At 43.0% G+C, this 20,425-nt stretch overlaps 1 pseudogene; it reads left to right on the forward strand.

The window, feature by feature from the left end:
• The first annotated feature begins 217 nt into the window (after positions 1 to 217).
• LOC119300218 lies at positions 218 to 7,980 on the forward strand (annotated as a pseudogene).
• Positions 7,981 to 20,425: the final 12,445 nt, after the last annotated feature.

Here is a 20,425-nt window from a genome sequence, read left to right on the forward strand (position 1 = left end):
GGGAACCAACCATGGAAAGGCACCGCCTTTCACCTTTAGAGCACCCCCTGCCACTAAACCATGCCATGCCAAGAGCCCCAAATCGAACTACCAGGGTCGTGAGTCGGCCACCTGCCAGCCCACACTACATGTTGCCATCACTGGCAAGCCGCTTCGGTCGACCCAAGCCACCATGCCCCCATATAGGCGGTGCTCATGTCGCAAGGGAAGCATATCCATGGCAGATCATGAGGAAACCTCGCCATTGGGCAACAAAGGCATTGACATCCACAAGATCTGGGGCGAGGAATATCAAATCCGTTTGCTAGCCACCAGTGGGGTAGCCGGGAGGCTCACTACTGCCAGCGTACCCGGAACTGGGGCCGAGGCATGAGGAGGAATAGCGAGTAGACCAGATTCCGGTGGTAGCGGTGCAAGTCAGGCCGAAGCGCATCGAGAGGAGAGAGGGAGGGGCGCCGGTTCCAGGCAAACCGCAAGCCCCCGCCGCAACCGACCAGCACCCGGGGATTTGCCCTGGCGGTAGCAAGGGGATATGGATTGAGACTGGCGGTGGGGTCGCTACCGAAGTCGCCCTAGGGGACAACACAAGGGCACATATGTTTGTCCACAACCAGTTATTAAAACACACCAAGACCGATTTTGGACCACGCATCAAGTAGCAACGATCCAGGATCAATGCGGCAACATGAAGGCTTCTTCCATGGACGATTGTACCAATATCCTCGCCATGGACGCCCTTGTGGAAATCCTCAACTGCCTCCATCCCAACGATCACCATCCTTGTCCACATGGTCTTCCACCACAGGCACCACCTCGTAGACACGTGCACCACCACAAGCCTGTGCAGTCGTGCCAAGGCTCTCATCATCACCGTCGAGTCCACGGAAGTAATCGATGTATCCACAGGTCGTCATGGCATGGAGTGGCGCACGTCGCACAACCGCTACAGTACACACCACGGTGGTCAGCACCCTCGACGGCCCCAACATCTAAGAGGGTGCACCCCTTTGCACCAACCCGAGCTGGCGTAGCGGCAGCCCTTTGTACAACCCGGTCCCGCTCCACCACATGCATGCACCATCACCTCTAAGAGGGTCCACAATCTGAACGAACTTGCCCAACACGGACATCTTACATGCTCAAGTAATCATTTTTATTGTTGTATACGTATCTTAAAGAGTCGAGCCAAAGTAACTCACTATCTTAACGGACTTTTAATTACACGGACTCGCTTTACTTTTCACATGATAATATGATAACGAGCTAAATGAACTTATGTCATGTGTTACACGAGTTGAGCTAAGTATTAATATGAGCTCTCGTTATCTTGAAGAATTGAGCCAAAGTAACTCACTATCTTAACGAGCTTTTAATTAACAAATCGAGCGCAGCAGGCTATATATGGCTCAGCTTGAATTACCTACTTCAATCTCTATCATCAAGTCGTCATGCTTACACTCCCCGTGGTTTAATTTCTCTGCTGCTGCTTATCCAGTTGATAACGGATGCATGCCAATTTCTAGAGGCAAGACAAGCGCCCCCCTTTGGGTGTGAATATTCCTGCACCTGCATGCATGCATCTTGACCCGCGAATTATTTGAACGTCGTTCCAGTGCCTAGTTACCTAACATAGATGAGTCAACAATATTGAAGTCAATACTCGACTTACCACAGCGATCAAACTGTAAGCAAAATAGAAGCAATATATTTATTCCTTCTACCTATCATTAGAATTATTCATTTTATTTGGCAGAGGGCGAACATAAGGCGCCAGTTGTAGGACTTGAGAACGATGATCAGATAGAGATGGACCTCATAGTTTTGTATGGTGAATACAGGCTATGGACGTCCACATACAGTGGGAAACTATATTGGGAATATTCAGAGATGTCCCTTTTTTGGAAATTAGCTTGACCGCACGGCTCCACTTATACTTTTAGAGGGAAGCAGAAAGTCTGCCATTTGTCCATGCAAGTTGCTGTCTGTTGACTTTTGACTAGTCCCGATCGACCTACCACTGGCGCTAGTATAAGATCGACCTCTACAGAGTTTGTATACGACCAGAAGCTATCGGTGTCTTTGAAAACACGGTCCCTTGAGCACTGGAATAAATCCTTCAAGATACACACGGCTAACTTCTCCGAGATATATCAGGTGCGCCTTATGTCGTAATATGTTTTCCGTAAGTTGTCTCCCATACGCAATAGCTATCAAAAATTGTCTTCTCCCACGCCTATCTTGAGATCTCTCAGTGAGTGCTAAATGCTTACTCGTTCTAGCTATGCTTGTGTTGAGATCAATTGCCTTTTTTTGATGAGCGTTTGTGATCATGTAAGAATCTTAGGCCCCGTTTGGAACAGCTAACCTGAAAATGTAAGAAATAGAGAAAATCCAGGAATTGAGATGCCATGTATCCTGAAATCTAGCAGGAAACATGAAATTTAGACAACGGGAAAACTACCGAGATACCACATGATATCTTGCAGGAAACATGAAATTTAGACACAAATCTACATCTATATCTATATCTATACCTACAAATAAAGCAAGGTACGTTTCTTGAATTTTTTCATCCATTCACCACCGATAATTTTTTTTAAGATCCGAGGTGGTACTAATTTTTTGTGGTCCATCTACTAAAAATGAAAAAAATTGTCCAGAATTTCGTACATGGGCCTGCACGCGCTAAGGCCCAGAGAAGCCACCCATTTATGTCCTGCCCACGCAGCTGGGAAATCTTATTTGTCGCACGGATCAGCATATAGTTGGAGCTTCGCATAAGTCGCACACCGTTGGACCGGTCCATTCTCTATTTCTATGTGTTCTTATTCTACATTTCTTTGTATTTTTCCCCTTTGAAGTTATTTTTTAATTTTTCCCATAATTTTTTTATTTTTTCAGAATTTCGTTTTTTGTACACATTTTCGTTAAATCTTCAGAGTTTCCGAATTTGTTCCCTTTTCAAAATATTCGGAACTTTTAAATATTATTCCTGTTCCAAATTTGTTCGAAATTAAAAAAATGTTCGAATTAAAAAAAAACCATTAAAAATGGATTGTCAATTTTTCTAAATTTTTTTGCGTTTTTTAAAATGATAGAAATTCGAAAAATATTCCTGTTTTCTGAAATGTTCACAAATCCAAAACAATGTTTGTGATTAAAAAACATTATTGAAAATGGTTTTGAATGTTCAGGACAAGTTTCCATTTTTAAAAATTGTTCACAAATTCAAAAAATGCCAGTTTCTCCACCTTAATAATTTCCATTTTCAAAAAAATGCTTGTGAATTTCAAAAAACTTACTATTTCATGTTTTGTTTGCCTTTTTTCAGAAACTAAAGATTTTTTTTAGAAAAAATGCTTGCATTTTTTATAAAAAAAATAGGGGGTCACCACAACCTCAACAAGGAGGCGGACCTGAAGTAAAAAAAGGTATGAGTTGGCTAGGGCCGCCACTCCGATCAACCCCACTACTATAAAGATCTCGCGAGCCAAACATGCCCAGTGAGAACACCACATATCTCCGCTGTCTCGCCCCACTGTTCTGGAGACTGTTTTGATGGACATCAATTATCTCTTCGGATGCTTCTTGCAAAAAAAATCTCTTCCGTTGCATCGCACGAGCATATGTGCTAGTTTTTTAATATCCGAGGTGGTACTAATTTTTTGTGGTCCATCTGCTAGAAATGAAAAAAAATTGTCCAGAATTCGGTACATGGGTCTGCACGCGCTAAGGCCCAGAGAAGCCACCCATTTATATCCTGCCCACGCAGCTGGGAAACCTTATTTGTCGCACGGAGAACCATATAGTAGGAGCTTCGCATCAGTCGCACACCGTTGGACCGGCCCATTTTCTTTTTCCCCTTTGAAGTTATTTTTTAATTTTTCCCATATTTTTTTTTACTTTTTAAGAATTTCGTTTTTTGTACACATTTTCGTTAAATCTTCAGAATTTCCGAATTTGTTCCCTTTTCAAAAATATTCGGAACTTTTAAATTTTATTACTGTTCCAAATTTGTTCGAAATCAAAAAATGTTCGAATTTTAAAAAAACCATTACAAAATTGTTTTTCAACTTTTTTTAAAATTACTTGCATTTTTTAAAATAATAATAATTCGAAAAATATTCCTGTTTGCTGAAATGTTCACAAATTCAAAACAATGTTTGTGATTAAAAACACATTATTTAAAATGGTTTTGAATGTTCAAAACAAGTTTCCATTTTTTAAAACTGTTCACAAATTCAAAAAATGCCAGTTTCTCCGCCTTAGAAATTTCCAGTTTTCAAAAAAATGCTTGTGAATTTCAAAAAATCTTACTATTTCAAGTTTTGTTTGCCTTTTTCCAGAAATTAACGATATTTAAAAAAATGCTTGCATTTTTTATAAAAATATAGGAGGTCACCACAACCTCAACAAGGAGGCAGACCTGAAGTAAAAAAAATGCACGAGTTGGTAGTGGCCGCCACTCCGATCAACCCCACTACTATAAAGATCTTGCGAGCCAAACATGACCAATGAGAACATCACATATCTCCACTCTGCCGCCCCACTGTTCTGGAGACCGTTTTGATGGACATCAATTATCTCTCCGGATGCTTCTTGCAAAAAAATCTCTTCCGTTTCAACGCACGGGCATATGTGCTAATAGAAGAAAATATGAGGTTCATGTTTGGTTTTCTCCAAAATTCCTGATGAATAGCCCATTCCGTAGAGTTTTTCCAAGAAACGTGGCATGCTAATTCCTTTGTCAGACGATGTGAAAGGAAAATTCCTATAGGGATCTTATCTTCCAAAATTCCTATGTTTTTTCCTTTGTTCTAAACGGGGCCTTACTGGACCAGCTACGTGGCATATACTCCCTCCGTCCCAAAATTCTTGTCTTAGATTTATCTAGATATGGATGTACCTAATACTAAAACGTGACTTGATACATTCATATTTAGACAAATTTAAGACAAGAATTTTGGGACGGAGCGAGTATGAATAGTATGTAGTATGCGCATAGTCTCCATTTCTTTATGGTACCGAATAATCTTGTCTCTGAATCGAAGGTTTCTTGTATTTCGTTGACAGAGACATTTACTTTGTTGTAGATATCCAGTCGAAGAATATGCACGTGTTCCTGCAGCTTGGCCTTGGCCTCATACTGCTTGGCGCACATTATGCCTCTGGAGCTGCGGTTCCTAGCTCACAGTGCCGAAGGAGGTGCGGCAAGGTTGAGATACCGTACCCATTCGGCATCGACCCCAACTGCTCTCTCATGGCGGACGTCTTCGACCTCAGTTGCGAGCTTAGAGATGGCATCCTCAAGCCATTTAGGGGGATCTTTGAGGTACTGGACATCTCCCTAACCCACAGCACTGCCAGGGTACTCAACAACATCGAGGCTTCCTGCTACAACAACACCACCAGGAGCATGGAGCATTTTGGCTATCATGAGAGCGCGAACGGAGGGCCTTCCTCCGTCTACCGGCTCTCGGACGTCCAGAACAGGTTCACGGTCATTGGGTGTAGCGCACTCGCCGCCATGTCCGATCCGGATGGCACGGGCTACCAGGGGATGGCCGTCGCCACATGTCGTGACCTGTCGGACCTTGTGGACGGGTCCTGTGCCGGCATGGGCTGCTCCCAGACCATGATACCCAAGAGGATGTACTACTACGACACAAACTTCTCGAGCTCCGTCAACACGAGCCGGATCTGGGAGTTCAACCGGTGCAGCTACGCGGTGCTCATGGAGGCTGCGGCTTTCAACTTCGACAGTATGTACATTGGCAACACCACGTTCAATGACACGTACCATGGGTGGGTACCAATGGTGGTTGATTGGGCTATAAGAGATGTGCACTCATGTGATGCTGCACAACGGAATACGACGTATGCATGCCTCAGCAGCAATAGTGTCTGCGTGGATTCTGTCAATGATTACGGGTACACATGCAACTGCTCCCAGGGATACGAGGGCAACCCTTATCTTCAGGGTGGATGCAAAGGTACTAATCCAACTAATTACTTGCTATTTTTTGTTACAAAGATGTATTGATTTATTCATGTCAAACTTCCCTGTCTTTGACCTACTTTACATTACAAATCAGTATTATTAGATGTATCATGAAACATATATAACTTTTTCATTTATTTAGTATTTACTTATTTATGGTTTTCTATGAACTTTATAAAAGATATAAAAGTTTCACTTTTCAAAAAAAATGTAATACTAATTACAAAAAGGAACGGATGGCTATCTTCGTATTGAATGTGCAGTTCACTCTGAACATATGTAAAACGGTTACCACTATGTTCAAAATTCTAATACTTATCTTTGTTCATCTTACCGCAGATGTTGACGAATGTAGTAACAACAACCCTTGTCCTTCGGGAGGCACTTGCCACAATACCATTGGAGGATACCGGTGTTCTTGCCGAGTAGGAACAAAACAGGAAGGCAATACTTGCAACCCAAATATTGGCTTGATACTAGGTAACAGAAATAGAAATGAGATCATTTTGCTATCCCTCGACCTTCAAGTCAATTGAGATTGCTTTTATGAAATATTCGGTTGCTAGCCATTTGGTGTTTTTCTGACATTGGACTGTTTTGCCTAGGCATAAGATATTCTAGTCAAAAACCATAAATATTTGTATCCCATTCATGTTAGATATAAAAAAACAAAATAGTTATTGTAAAACTAATAATATGTTTTCTGTTGACCAAAATAACACCAATAATGTTTTACTCTCTCTCTCTCTCTCTCTTTCTCTCTCTGAAATAATTGTCTCATCCTATCTCATTATGCAGGAGTTATAATCGGATTATTTGGGTCCATTGTTATCACCATGATTATTATCTTTTGGGGACAAATGATGATCCAAAAGAGAAAATTGGAAAAGGTTAAGCAGGAGTATTTCCGCCAACATGGAGGGTTGGTTTTGTTTGATAGGATGAAATCTCAGAAAGGTCTTGCTTTCACGATATTTTCAGAGGCTGAACTCATACATGCCACCAACAACTTTGATAGAACCAAAATACTTGGAAAAGGAGGTCATGGAACAGTCTATAAAGGGATAGTGAAGAACAACATGCCGGTTGCAATAAAAAGATGTGCATTAGTTAATGAAAGGCAAAAGAAGGAATTTGGCCAAGAGTTGCTCATTTTGTCCCAAATAAATCACAAGAACGTTGTTAAACTCCTGGGTTGTTGCCTTGAGGTGGAAGTTCCAATTCTAGTATATGAGCTTGTTCTAAATGGCACACTTTTCGAGCATATTCATGGCAAGTACCAAGCATCGCAAATCTCCTTCAGCAATCTCTTAAGGATTTCTTATGAAGCAGCGGAAGGATTGAGCTTCCTACACTCCTATGCATCTCCCCCGATTATTCATGGTGACGTTAAAACTTCCAATATTCTTCTTGATGAGAACCACATGGCCAAGGTGTCTGACTTTGGAGCCTCGATACTAGCCCCATCCGACAAAGAGCAATTTGTCACAATAATTCAAGGTACCTGTGGATACCTTGATCCCGAATACCTGCAAACATGCCAGCTAACATCTAAAAGCGATGTGTATAGCTTTGGAGTAATTCTTTTGGAGATCATTACCGGGCAGTTGCCAATGAAGCTCGAAGGGCCTAATATGCAGAAGATCTTATCATCAACTTTCCTATCTGCTATGAAGGAGAACAATCTTGATTCAGTGTTGGCTAGCCAAGTAAAAGCACAAGCGAGCATGGAGTTGTTGAAAGGGCTTGCGAACCTAGCTAACAAATGCTTAGATCTGTGTGGTGACAACAGGCCCTCCATGAAAGAGGTTGCTGATGAGCTCGCTAGACTGAGAAAGCTTCCAATGTATCCATGGGTACGGCTGGGCGTGGAGACGCATGGAGAATCTGCTAGTGTCCAGGTAATAGAATCTGACTATTATATGGGAGAAGATGAGAGCCAACACATAAATCCAGGAAGTTCTTACTATGCTAGGTGACAAAGGAATTTAGATACTACATTAAGCTACTTGCGTGCAAAACTTGTTTAGGCACAAATGTTTCTTTCTGAACCTTCTTACCATGTATATTTTTTCTTGGCTAGCATTCATCACCATATTATATATGTATTTGACGGTTGGATGTATTGGATATGAGCAATAAAGGGAAATTGTTTTTGCTAGTATGTGGAAAATCCTGAATACTTGGTGCTGTTGCAGTACTTCCATGTCTTGCTTTTGCTTTTACTTTCACACGATTTCGTCTTGAGCCGTGTAGGTGACAGTTCAAAATCATAAGGGTCTTTTTCTTTCATTGCACATGGATGCTTAAACGTCGTATACTATTGTTTTGTTATTTGATGATAGTGAAACCTCGCCCTCGGTTAAAACTAATGCATCACTAGGATGCCACGACCATGAAAAGAATGCATCTAAGGACACCTAATTGCATAAAAACTGGAGTTTAGGGATTCATTACGTGCCACATAAGTTGAAATGTTCGCCTGCTTGGAACATGGGAGGTGGATAGTTGGATGGTGAAAACTACACATCGACATGGTTCAGATGAGGTGCCATATGAGAAAACTACACATCTACGTGGCTAAGGGAGAAAGTTGCACATCATTGTTAGACAGTTGCCTGGGGTAGCATCCAAAGTTGCACATTCATTGCTAGGAAGTTGACCGAGGTAGCAAATAGTGAAAGCACACCCATGGCAGGGAAAATGTTGCACATTAATTACTAGGTAGCCCTGGAGAAGGGTAGTTTGGGGGTGGAGGTGACATCAATAAAAACTGCATGTCCACGCGGTAGGCGGCAAGGTGCACATCCACTGTCAGGTATTTGCACATCGACTGCTAAACAGTTGCACAAAACGGGAACTAAATTGCACACACACAAAATTCATTGAAACATACCCGTGCAGGATTTAGTTTCGACCGCGGGGATTCTAAGGGTGAAAACATATCTTAATTTCGATGTGCCGTTTGAAAGTTATGATTTGTTAAAAATTCGAAAACTCGAACTAAATGTGTTCACACATATTCACATGGGTGCTTTGCACTTACTTTTTCTTTTTTCTATGCACACCTGTTCATATTTCTTAATATGAGTTAAAAGAGGCAAACTATTTTGATTTACAAATTAGGGGGACAACATATTTTTTTTTTGAGGGAACATATTTCATTTTTCAATCGGCCACTCCGGAGCACTAGTGGGCCAACGGCCACCCTCTAGATGCGGCCAAGCCCAGTTAGGACTAGTGAGGGAGATGTAGCAAGCGCTGAATAGGAAATCACGCCCAGATCCTATTCGGCGCGTTTAGCGCCGGATACAACTCATTTCACTAACGGGCGCACACCCCTTGTCGCGATTGGGCTGACACATTTTTTCTCCTTTTCTGTTTCTAAAAGGCAAAAAAGGTTACGAGAGCCAGGCATCAATCCCACGTCGAGGGACTGGAGAACAGTACGCGACAACAACCCGACAACTTAGATGACTGTGGTTACGAATGGGTTTTTAATCTTTTGATATTTATTCTGTTTATATAAATATATTTCTGTCCTATTTTTCTTTCTTTTTCAACTTTGAGATACTTTTTTATTCATGATTTTTTTCTGCAAATCGATGAACTTTTTTTAGAATTCAAAGAACTTGTTTCAAACTTGGTGAACTTTTTTTCAAACCTGATGACCTTTTTTCAAATTTGATGTACTTTTTTCAAATTCGTTGAACTTTTTCCGAGTTTAATGAACTTTTTTTAAATCCGATGAACTTTTTTCAAATCCGGTGAACTTCTTTTTTCAAATCTGATGAACTTTTCAAATTCAATAGACTTTTTTCAAATTTTGCGTTCAAAATTGATGAACTTTTTTACAATTTGTCTTACATTTTGTGTTCAAAACAAATGAACGAAACCTGCACGAAAGGAAATTACAGATGTGTTTTTCAAATCTATGAACTTTTTTCAAATTCGATGAACTTTGTTTGAAAATCGATGAACTTTTGAATTTGAGAACTTTTTGTTAATACGTGAACTTTTTTGATTTGATGAACTTTTTTTGAATATGCAAACTTTTTCTGCATGCTCATGAACTTTATCAGTTCATCTGTAATATGTGAACATGTTTTCAAATAATTAGAAAATATAAACGCTACTGTTTAATGCACAATAAATAGCGCATCTACATTTCGATTCTTTAAATATTTCGTGCTGTTAATATTCACTAGCAGTGAGCTGTCGTAGTGGTTGGCGTCTTTGTATGGAAATAGGACAACGCGAGATCGAATCCCAAAGCAAAATAATACTATTTCAATTCGCATTCCATACGAGGGGACGTATCTTTATCTTCAATCTAATAATAAAGCACCTATTGCTTCTCCCTGTTTACCGCCGCGGTATTTTTACAAAATAATTTAGTTAATTAACTCGTGGTACTAATTTAACTGATTGTGACATCCCCAATTCAATCATACACTAATCATGCACGCAAATATGTATGATCAAGATCAGGGACTGACGGAAAGATATCACAACACAACTCTAAAAGTAAAATAAGTCAACAAGCATCATAATACAAGCCAGAGGCATTTTTACAAAATAATTTAGTTAATTAACTCGTGGTACTAATTTAACTGATTGTGACATCCCCAATTCAATCATACACTAATCATGCACGCAAATATGTATGATCAAGATCAGGGACTGACGGGAAGATATCACAACACAACTCTAAAAGTAAAATAAGTCAACAAGCATCATAATACAAGCCAGAGGCCTCGAGGGCTCGAATACAAGTGGTTGATTATAGACGAGTCAGCAGAAGGAACAATATCTGAGTACAGACATAAGTTAAACAAGTTTGTCTTAAGAAGGCTAGCACAAACTAGGGGTACAGATCGAAAGAGGCGCAAGCCTCCTGCCTGGGATCCTCCTAAACTACTCCTGGTCGTCGTCAGCGGTCTGCACGTAGCAGTAGGCACCTCCAGTGCAGTAGGAGTTGTCGTCGACGGTGGCGTCTGGCTCCTGAGCTCCAACGTCTGGTTACGACAACCGAGAAGAAGAGGAAAAAATAGGGGAAAGAGGGAGCAAAGCAACCGTGAGTACTCATCCAAAATACTCGCAAGCAAAGATCTACACTACATATGCATGGGTATATGTGTAAAGAGGCAATATCGGTGGACTGAACTGCAGAATGCCAGAATAAGAGGGGGATAGCTAGTCCTATCGAAGACTACGCTTCTGGCAGCCTCCGTCTTGCAGCATGTAGAAGAGAGTAGATTGATGCCCTCCAAGTAGCATCGCATAGCATAATCCTACCTGGCGATCCTCGCCTCGTCGCCCTGTGGGAAAAGCGATCACCGGGATGTCTCTGGAACTTGTCTGGGTGTGTTTTATTAAGTATCCGGTTCTAGTTGTCATAAGGTCAAGGTACAACTCCAAGTCTTCCTATTACTGAAGATCACGGCTATTCGAATAGATTAACTTTCCTACAGGGGTGCACCACATAACCCAAAACGCTCGATCCCTTTTGGCCGGACACACTTTCTAGGTTATGCCCGGCCTTAGAAGATCAACACGTCGCAGCCCCACCTAGGCACAACAGAGAGGTCAGCACGCCGGTCTAACTCCTATGGCGCAGGGGTCTGGGCCCATCGCCCATTGCACACCTGCACGTTGCGAGGGCGGCCGGAAGCAGACATAGCCTCCCTAATACAAGAGCAGGCGTTCCAGTCCAATCCGACGTGCGCCGCTCAGTCGCTGACGTCAAGAAGGCTTCAGCTGATACCACGACGTCGAGTCACTACTAGGGAAAAGTCTATACACAGAATCTTACCAGCATCGCTCCTCAAAATACGACGCTACTGCTATTTAGCAGCAGCGCGTGCGAGCAAAACGCGTTGCTAAAAGGAAAAATAGCAGTAGCACGTGCACTCTATACTACGCTACTGCTCTAATTGCCATGACCTCGCAATCCAGCTAGTTATAGCAATAGCGCGGTTGTAGCGCCCTATATTGAACCGCGCTACTGCTATAGAAGTTAGCAGTAGCGCACTTTTTCGAAAACCGCTACTGCTAAGATCATCCCACAAGTTTAGTCCCACCTCGCTCCATGAACAGGGTGTTTACCACCTTAAATATGTTACTTCTGAAACTATCACAACCAGTTGGTCTTCACTGAACTCTATGTGTAGAATTTGTGGCCGCAATATGAGTCCTCTCCGGTTCCTACCGGAGTGGACTCATATTGACAATTCAGATTGTACACAAAAAGATCATTGATGGCCAATGTATTTTTGCATTGACGTATTTTTGTATACTTACACTTAGCAGTAGTGCTTAGCGCGCATCACCGCACAACGCTACTGCTATTCAGATTAGCTGTAGCGCGTTTTGCCAAAACGCGCTACAACTAACCCTACCTTATCCTCACGCGCGCGGCCGACCCTCTCTCTCACTCACTCTCCCCCTCTCAGTCACTCTCGCCCGCGCCGATAACAGTCGTCGTGCGTCACCGCCGCCGCCTTCTTCCGTCCGCCGCCGAGGTAATCCCTCCTTCCATCCCTCCTCCTCTCACCCCGCCCTCCTCCCTCCTCCTCGCACCGCGCCCTCCTCCCTCCGCCTACGGCCGCCCCTCCTCCCTCCTCCGCCGGCAGCCCTCCTCCCACCGCCCTCGACCTCACCGCCGCCACCCGAGCCCACCCAGCACCGTCGCCTCCCGATCCCGATCCCGCCCTCGCCGCCCCTACCTCTTCGTCGCCCCCACCCCCTTTCTCTCTGCTTAGTTTGTACTAGATGTTGTTTAGTAGTAGTAGATGTTAATTTAGGGTTCATAGATAATGATTTTTAGTAGTAGTAGATGTTAATTAGTAGTAGTGATGGTACTAGTTAACTAGGGCAGTATGATTAATAGTAGTTGTAGTTGAACTACTTTAGTTGTAGTTGAACAAGTTTAGTAAGTAAATTAATAAACTAGTTGAACTAGTTGAATTAATAGAACTAATGTATTTTTAGTAAGATAACTAATATAACTAGTTGAACTACTTTATTTTTAGAAAGAGCTAGTTTTTTTTCTATTTATAGTAAGTTTATATTTAGTAAAAAATAGTTGAATTAATAAAACTAGTTGAACATGTCATATTTGTTGTTATTTTTTTTTAGTTTAAGCAATTATTCGGGATGTATTAGTGATAACTTATACGATTTTTGCTTTTGCAGAAATCAAGGAGCCCCTCCATCACCCCCACCGTCGTCCCCATCACCGACCCCCTCCGACCTCGAGGTGAGACGAGCCAAATATCCATGTATATCTTATGTTGCTCAAATAGGATATGTGGTTGCCCAAGTGGCCGTTCATGTTCAGTTTACACTTCCGAGTGGCCTATGTTTTGCCGGAGTGTTGATTAATTTCCGTTCCGGCAAATTTCAGGCGCTCGATATGTCCTTTTTTAGCAAAGGTCATGCCAGATTTTTCCGTGAATTCTGGCATGACTTGTGCTAGAATATGTAGGAAATATCGAGTGGCCTAGATTTTCTCAAAAAATAATGATCTAATTTAGGTTTTTAGTACATATATTTAATTGTACAAGTTTAATCTTTGAATGATGAACGTAGGAAATGTCGTACTTGGACGACGACAGTCTCCCAGGGGAGTGTAGCTGGTGCCACGACGATCGAGGTATGTGCGACAGGTTCGTTGAGCTGGAGAAGATCGGCGCTTCAGCATTAAGCTCGAGGAGACCTTCGATGTTGAAACGGTATGCAACAACGACAAGTGTTTTTTTCTTAATTAAGCATGACTTCAACTATCTCAACATCTAATTTTCATCTTTTACAATTCGACTAGTTTATCCCATGCCATGCAAGACGCTATGTCTTGGAGAGGATGGGTTTTGAAGACCATGAAAATTTTGAAACAAAGAAAATACACCTAAGGACCCATCATGATATGGATTTTGAAGTAAATCTGTGCAATGCTCAGAGCGTAACCCATTTTGGTTGCCAAAATTTGGAAGCACTTTGCAAAATGTATAGTTTTTATGAGGGTATGATTGTCACCATGGATCTTGGTGATCCTGACATCGAGCAAGACAATATGGACATTTGGGTCCTTGTTGATACACTTCCGATTGTACCGCTATGTGAGTTTCTCAAACATAGTTATTAACTAATTTATATTGTTTATTTCAAAATAGTTGACAGCTTATTTCCATTGACAGCTTATTTTGATTCTTCAAAGACTGTGCGGAAGATGGTAGACAAAACCCACTACACCGATGGCTCCGAATTAACTTATAAGGAGAAAAATCATCTGATCGCATTTTGTACTCTTCTTGAGGATTACAATACCTATTATCGAACTCCTCCAAATTATGGTGAATACGTGCCACTAGTGCACGTGTTGAACCACAGTAACTTCTATGGAGATACCCTGGTAAGATTTTTTACTATTACGACATCCGTGCATCTTTTGCATACTTCTAAAACTAGTACATCATTGCTAACTAAGAAGTTATTACTATGTTTTTCAACAGAAACTCTCGATGGATTGTGCGCCTCATCTGATGTATCTGAATGGTCGCCTTACAGTTTTGAACATACTGCCAGGTAAATCTAGGAAGCTCACCTGTGCATATCAAATTTCTAAAACCGGTGAACACATGCTCATCAAAGAATGGAAAAAATGTTTGGACATTCGCAAGGAGGTTCTTGGATGTAACATTCAGCGAAAGGCAAGAATTGGAGACAGGATAATCTCCATTCTCCATAATGGAGAGTCCGGGGCTATCTTGTTTTTTGCTATTTTACCTTAGAAAATATAGTAGGTCCTAAGAGAATGTAGTAGGTCCTATGAGGTACAATATGTTTATTATGTGGTAATGTGTTAGAGTTGATGATGAGGAGTACTTGTGATTACGACTAGTGACCAATTTGCTATGTGATGTCATTGATGAAAACAATGATCTTAAGGAGGTGTTATATGATAATGATGTATTATGATGATAAGTTGTTAATGATATGATGATGATGATGATGATATTATTATATCATTGGGTGAAAGAACCGTGGATTAGTTTCAAGTGGATGGACATCCACTTGAAACTAGTCCACGGTTCTTTCACCCCGTGATGTAATAACTCATTATGATGTAACAACAATCTCTAAATTCCTGTTGTATGAAAACTTGTGTAAAGGTGTATGAATACAACATGAAATAAAAAAATATGAAATAATAGTAGTAGCGTGGGCAAGGAGAAGCGCTACTACTAATTGCCAGTAGCGCTCCTCTGGAGAAGCGCTACTACTAAGTCGATTTATCAGTAGCGTGGGTCTAGGCACGCTACTGCTAAGCTTTAGCTGTAGCGCAGTATCAGTAGCGCTCCTGCCCGCGCTACTGATAGGCCTAAAACCCGCGCTGCTGCTAGGCTTTTCCCTAGTAGTGAGTGCCCATAACTGTTCCCGCCTAGTTGGTTAGTGCATATAGGCCAGTGGCCAGACTCAAATCAAATACCAAGATCTTGTTAAGCCTGTTATTATGAAGTAACCACAGACGCCGACCAGCGCCAGGCCCACCTCTCTCCTAGGTGGTCTCAACCTGCCCTGTCACTCCGCCACAAAGTAACAGTCGGGGGCCGTCGGGAACCCAGGCCCACCTCTACCGTGATGGAGCCACCTGCCCCTTCAGCCCCCACATCGGAATCACTTGCGGGTACTCAACGAGCCGACCCGACTTTAGTCACCACCTGAATAGTATGTATGTATAGTATATACCCGTGATCACCTCCCGAGTGATCATGGCCCGATAGTATAGCATGACAGACTGACAAAAATGTAGGGCCACTAATGGTAAACTAGCATCCTATATTAAGCATGTAGGATTGCAGGTAAAGGTAACAACAGTAGTAGCAAGGACAGGCTATGCATCCGGATAGTTTTAACGGAAAGCAGTAACATGCTACACTACTATAATGCAAGTAGTAGAGAGAAGAATAGGCGATATCTGGTGATCAAGGGGGGGGGGGCTTGCCTAGTTGCTCTGGCAATAAGGAGGGGTCGTCAACTCCGTAGTCGAATGGGGCAGCAGTAGCGTCGGCCTCGTAGTCTACCGGAGAGAAGAGGGGGAAGAAACAATAAATATAATGCAAACATAAGCATCATGAAGCAAGACATGTCAATGAGCGGTGCTAGGTGTGCCCTAACGCGGTAGTAGGTGATACCGGCGAAAGGGGGAAACATCCGAGAAAATATCCCCGGTGTTTCGCGTTTTCGGACAGATGAACCAGAGGGGGAAAGTTGCATGTTCGCTATGCTAGGGATGTGTGGCGAACGAACAGGCTGCGTATTCAGATTCGTCTCGTCGATCTGAGCAACTTTCATGTACAAAGTTTTTCCATCCGAGGTACCGTTTATTTTATATTAATTTTTAAAGATTTAATCATTTTAAGAATTTATGTAATTATTTTAAATCAACATTATCCAGAATAGTGTATGCTGACGCCATCACGACGTAGGCATGACGTCAGCAGTCATCAGGGCGTTGACTTGGTCAAACTAACGTGAGGGTCCCGCATGTCATTGACTAATTAGTTAACTAATAGTTAATTAGGTTAATTAGTGATTAGATTAATCTAATTATGATTAATTAAGTTTACTAATTCTTTAATTAATTAATTAATTATTATTTTTACTATGGTTATGTTTTTTAATTCTTCTTTTTTTATAAAAAACATTCTGGGCGTGGGGCCCATCTGTTATAGGCCCCAGGGGCCTTGGCGGGTTTGGTCCAGCGAGTGCGGCCGCACCCGAGCGAGTACTCGCTCGCAGGGCGGGGCGAGGCCGCCGGGGCACCGACGGCGGGGCACGCCGGCGCGACCAGCCGGGGCCACGATGTCCGAAGGCGAAGGGGGGACGGTGCGGCCAGTGGCATGCGGGCGGGTGCGGTGGCGCGACCGCGGGAGGAGGAGAAGGCGGAGACGAGGCGCGCCGAGGCACGGGGCCATGGGGCGCCGGCCAGAGGGGGACGTGGGTGGGAGGCCGGAGTGTCCAGAGTGGCGTGGTGGGGCTGCTCGGCCAAGGGAATGCAGGAGCAACGGTGGGCCAGTGGCCGGAGTGGCCACGGGCGGCAGTGGCAGCCGCAGTAGTGGCGGCTGCGGGCGCGGTTAGGCGTGATGTGGGATCCCAAGCGAGGGCGAGCAGGGGAGGCACCGATGCGCGGATGCGACGAGCGGGCGTGGCCGGTGCGAGGGTGCACGGCGATGGTGACCAGCGCGATGCGGGGAAGAGAAGAGGAGGCCGGGGGCCTCAACACGATTCGTAGGAATGGGGCAGTGGTGGTTGAGGACGAGGATGGTGACGAGCGGCGGAGGGGAAGCAGGCCGGCGGGGAGGAGGAGGCAGTCGGCGGGGGAGCTCCGGGTGCCGGCGTCGGTGTCGACGTGCAGGGGCGAGGGGATCGAGAATCGTGCCGATCCAGATCCAATCGAGGGGGGAAGTGGGGGAGCGAGTGGGGTGACGGGGGGAAACGTCTAGGGTTTCGGGGGTTATGCGGAGTGCTGGGGTGGCCGGCTGGACTCTTGCCCAGTTGGGCTAGTGGCCTTCTGGGCCGAAGCCCTTGGGGGGGGTTGTTTCCCTTTTTTGTTAGTCTTAGATTTAGTTTTTTTTTTAATTTCTTTATTCCCTTTTCGGTTTTAATTTGATTTAAAATATTTATGCATTCTGTAAAAGTTTTTTCCTTTACCTTAAATACCTAGGCATTATTTGGCACACTCCGAACATTTTTGTTTTAATGTTTGAATTTTTTTTGATGTTTGACAAAAAATTAAATTCAAATTTGAACAGTTTTGATCCAATGCGAGATTATCAACAGTAACCGAGATGACGTGGCATCGTTAACGCATGATTAATATAGCCTAATTATCCGGGCGTCACAAATCTCCTCCACTACAAGAAATCTCGTCCCGAGATTTAAGCGGTGGGGTAAGGGGGAAAGGTGCTGTTAGCGATAAACCTAGCGAGTCTTCTCGGCCTTGGCTGCCCTTTTGAAGCCCTTTTGTTGATGTCTTCATTTCTCTTCTTCAAGTCACCATGATGAAGTCGTCATCCTTTCTTCGGGATCTCCATCGTCCTATGAATGCGACCAAGGGGAAAAACTCCGGAAGAACGCACCTCCACAAAGCTGGGCATCTCACGGTGAACTCAATGGGAAATACACAAGGTACCCCACGAGTTGTATTTCAGTGAATTCGTTGAGTGCAATATACGCTGGTACCAAAGTTTCATACGGGTAGGCAATCATTCGATGACTAGACAGAAGCTGGAATGGGGGTTTGAACAACGAGAATAACATGGTGTTTGATTCCAGGATGAATAATGGTATAGCATTTAGCTCGTGAATCACATACGAGGCCAGGTGCAAAGGATACATTAGAATACGAGTTGTAAAGAAGAGTCAGGTTTCGACCCAGTGGGCCTCTGGGTTATGGGCCAACCATGTGGGTTAAAAGTAGAAAGGGTGCTGACAACTTGCACAATCATGTAAGCAAGGCCAGTCAGAGGATAGCCTGTCAGTTATGTCGGCAACATCATCAGTACCAAGGGCGAGGGACGAAGAGAACCATTTCCTGCTCGTTGAACGAGGCAGACCAATAGGCAAAGTTCTCGTCCATCGGTGGTTACCGGAATTCCGTCAACAAAAGCAACAAGGTCTTACTGACACGGTTGTACACCAAGGTGTTTTCATAAGCAGAAGAATATTATTGCTTAGATCATATAGATCACGAGAAAGGTTAAACAAAACAATGGAAAGGAAAATGTGTTTAAACACATATTTCAGGGGTTTGCCCTTCCCAAGGACAAGCAGAGCATGATATCCATGACAGGATATAACATAGAAAACCCTTTAGAAAAGGGGGGAAGAAATTTCATGACATTACCTATACAACAGTGTTTGGATAATTGATAAAGAGAATTTTGCATTGTGCTTTCAAATGTTGTTATTGAAAAACGGAGTACCACAGACATGCTTCGAGATAGCATTGGCAGGGTCTTCAAGCAAAGTTCGGACTTTGAATACACAAAGGATCCATCAGGAACAACTCATAGAATAAGTCTTACAATTCCTCATGGAAGAATGACTAACCTTGCTAAAAGGAAACTATAACAATAGGTCCTCCGGCCAGGCGTGCTAATAATGACATCACCTTATCGGGTCATATAAGGACCAACATTATTACTCTTGGAAATATGTTTCAACCATCATATCTGACCGAGATTCAGATATGACTGGTGTCAGGATACCTCAGACTCATGATGCCTGAGAAGGAAGGGATGCAACACAATTTGACGAGATGGCATTGCAAGATTCTCGGTAAATGAACTATGGAAGCAAGTTTCGAATCATGAGTTCATCAGTAACCAAGGAGAAGATGAGGATGTGGCTGAGGGACTCAGCGACAAATTATCGAGAATTCTAGCAAGATGGATTTCCACAATTATGTAAACAAGGAGATAACATTTGTCATATCAAATGATATAATGATGTATGCTCGAGGAAAACACACACAATTAAACATTGGTTGAAAGGTGCACCCAAAATATGGGTTGGGTTGCACGACCAATGTCAGAATGGCAATTCAGTAATCAATAGTCGAAGAATGAACGACCGACCATTAACTTCAAGGCAATAGGGTTGTTAGAAGTGCAGAATCCAAACAGCACTATTCACTTGTTGGTACCCCGGTTGGAATCAACACGAGGACCAAGAAAGAATGGTGATGGTGAGAAGTATCACTATACCAAGAATCTTAAGAGGTGGTGAAATTCCCACGACATTCTTGACATAAAAGGTGGTAATACTCCAAGGTAAAGAAGAAGAATGCTGGGTAGCAAGGAACTCAAGGTATAACACAAAACACGAACAAGTTTGTGTTGGAGGGAAGGCAATAAAGTGGCCGATCATAACACAACTCATCGAGGGAAAGGATGGTATTTCTCTTCATGAATCCGGTTGATATCCTGGAAGAGCTCATAAGGTTGATGATGATCACGAAACATTTGTCGAGAGATTTCATGAAGATGTAATCAATCAGCGACGACATCAAGTCAAAGGAATGATGAAGCGAAATGTTATTGGAACCATGGGTAGGACACAAACTTGAAATCAAGCTTGTTGTTCAAGGCGAACTGATATGACGAGGAAGATCGATGTGAGCTTAGCTCATCGTCGAAAATTTGTGCTACGGGAAGAAGGACCAGGTAGCACAGTTAAAGTTTGGCACGATAATGGTATAGCCGATCAGGCTAGGAATGACTAGAAGGATTATTAAACTCATAAGCAACGAAAATTACTTAAGAGTTATTGAATCGGAGTGCGCAATCGATTCACTTATCGGTGTTCTTGGTCGACAAACAACCCAGAACCCATGAAGTGACAAAGACAAGGTAAGGT

This window comes from Triticum dicoccoides, chromosome 1B (assembly GCF_002162155.2).
Source record: "Triticum dicoccoides isolate Atlit2015 ecotype Zavitan chromosome 1B, WEW_v2.0, whole genome shotgun sequence".
NCBI classification, from domain to species: domain Eukaryota; kingdom Viridiplantae; phylum Streptophyta; class Magnoliopsida; order Poales; family Poaceae; genus Triticum; species Triticum dicoccoides.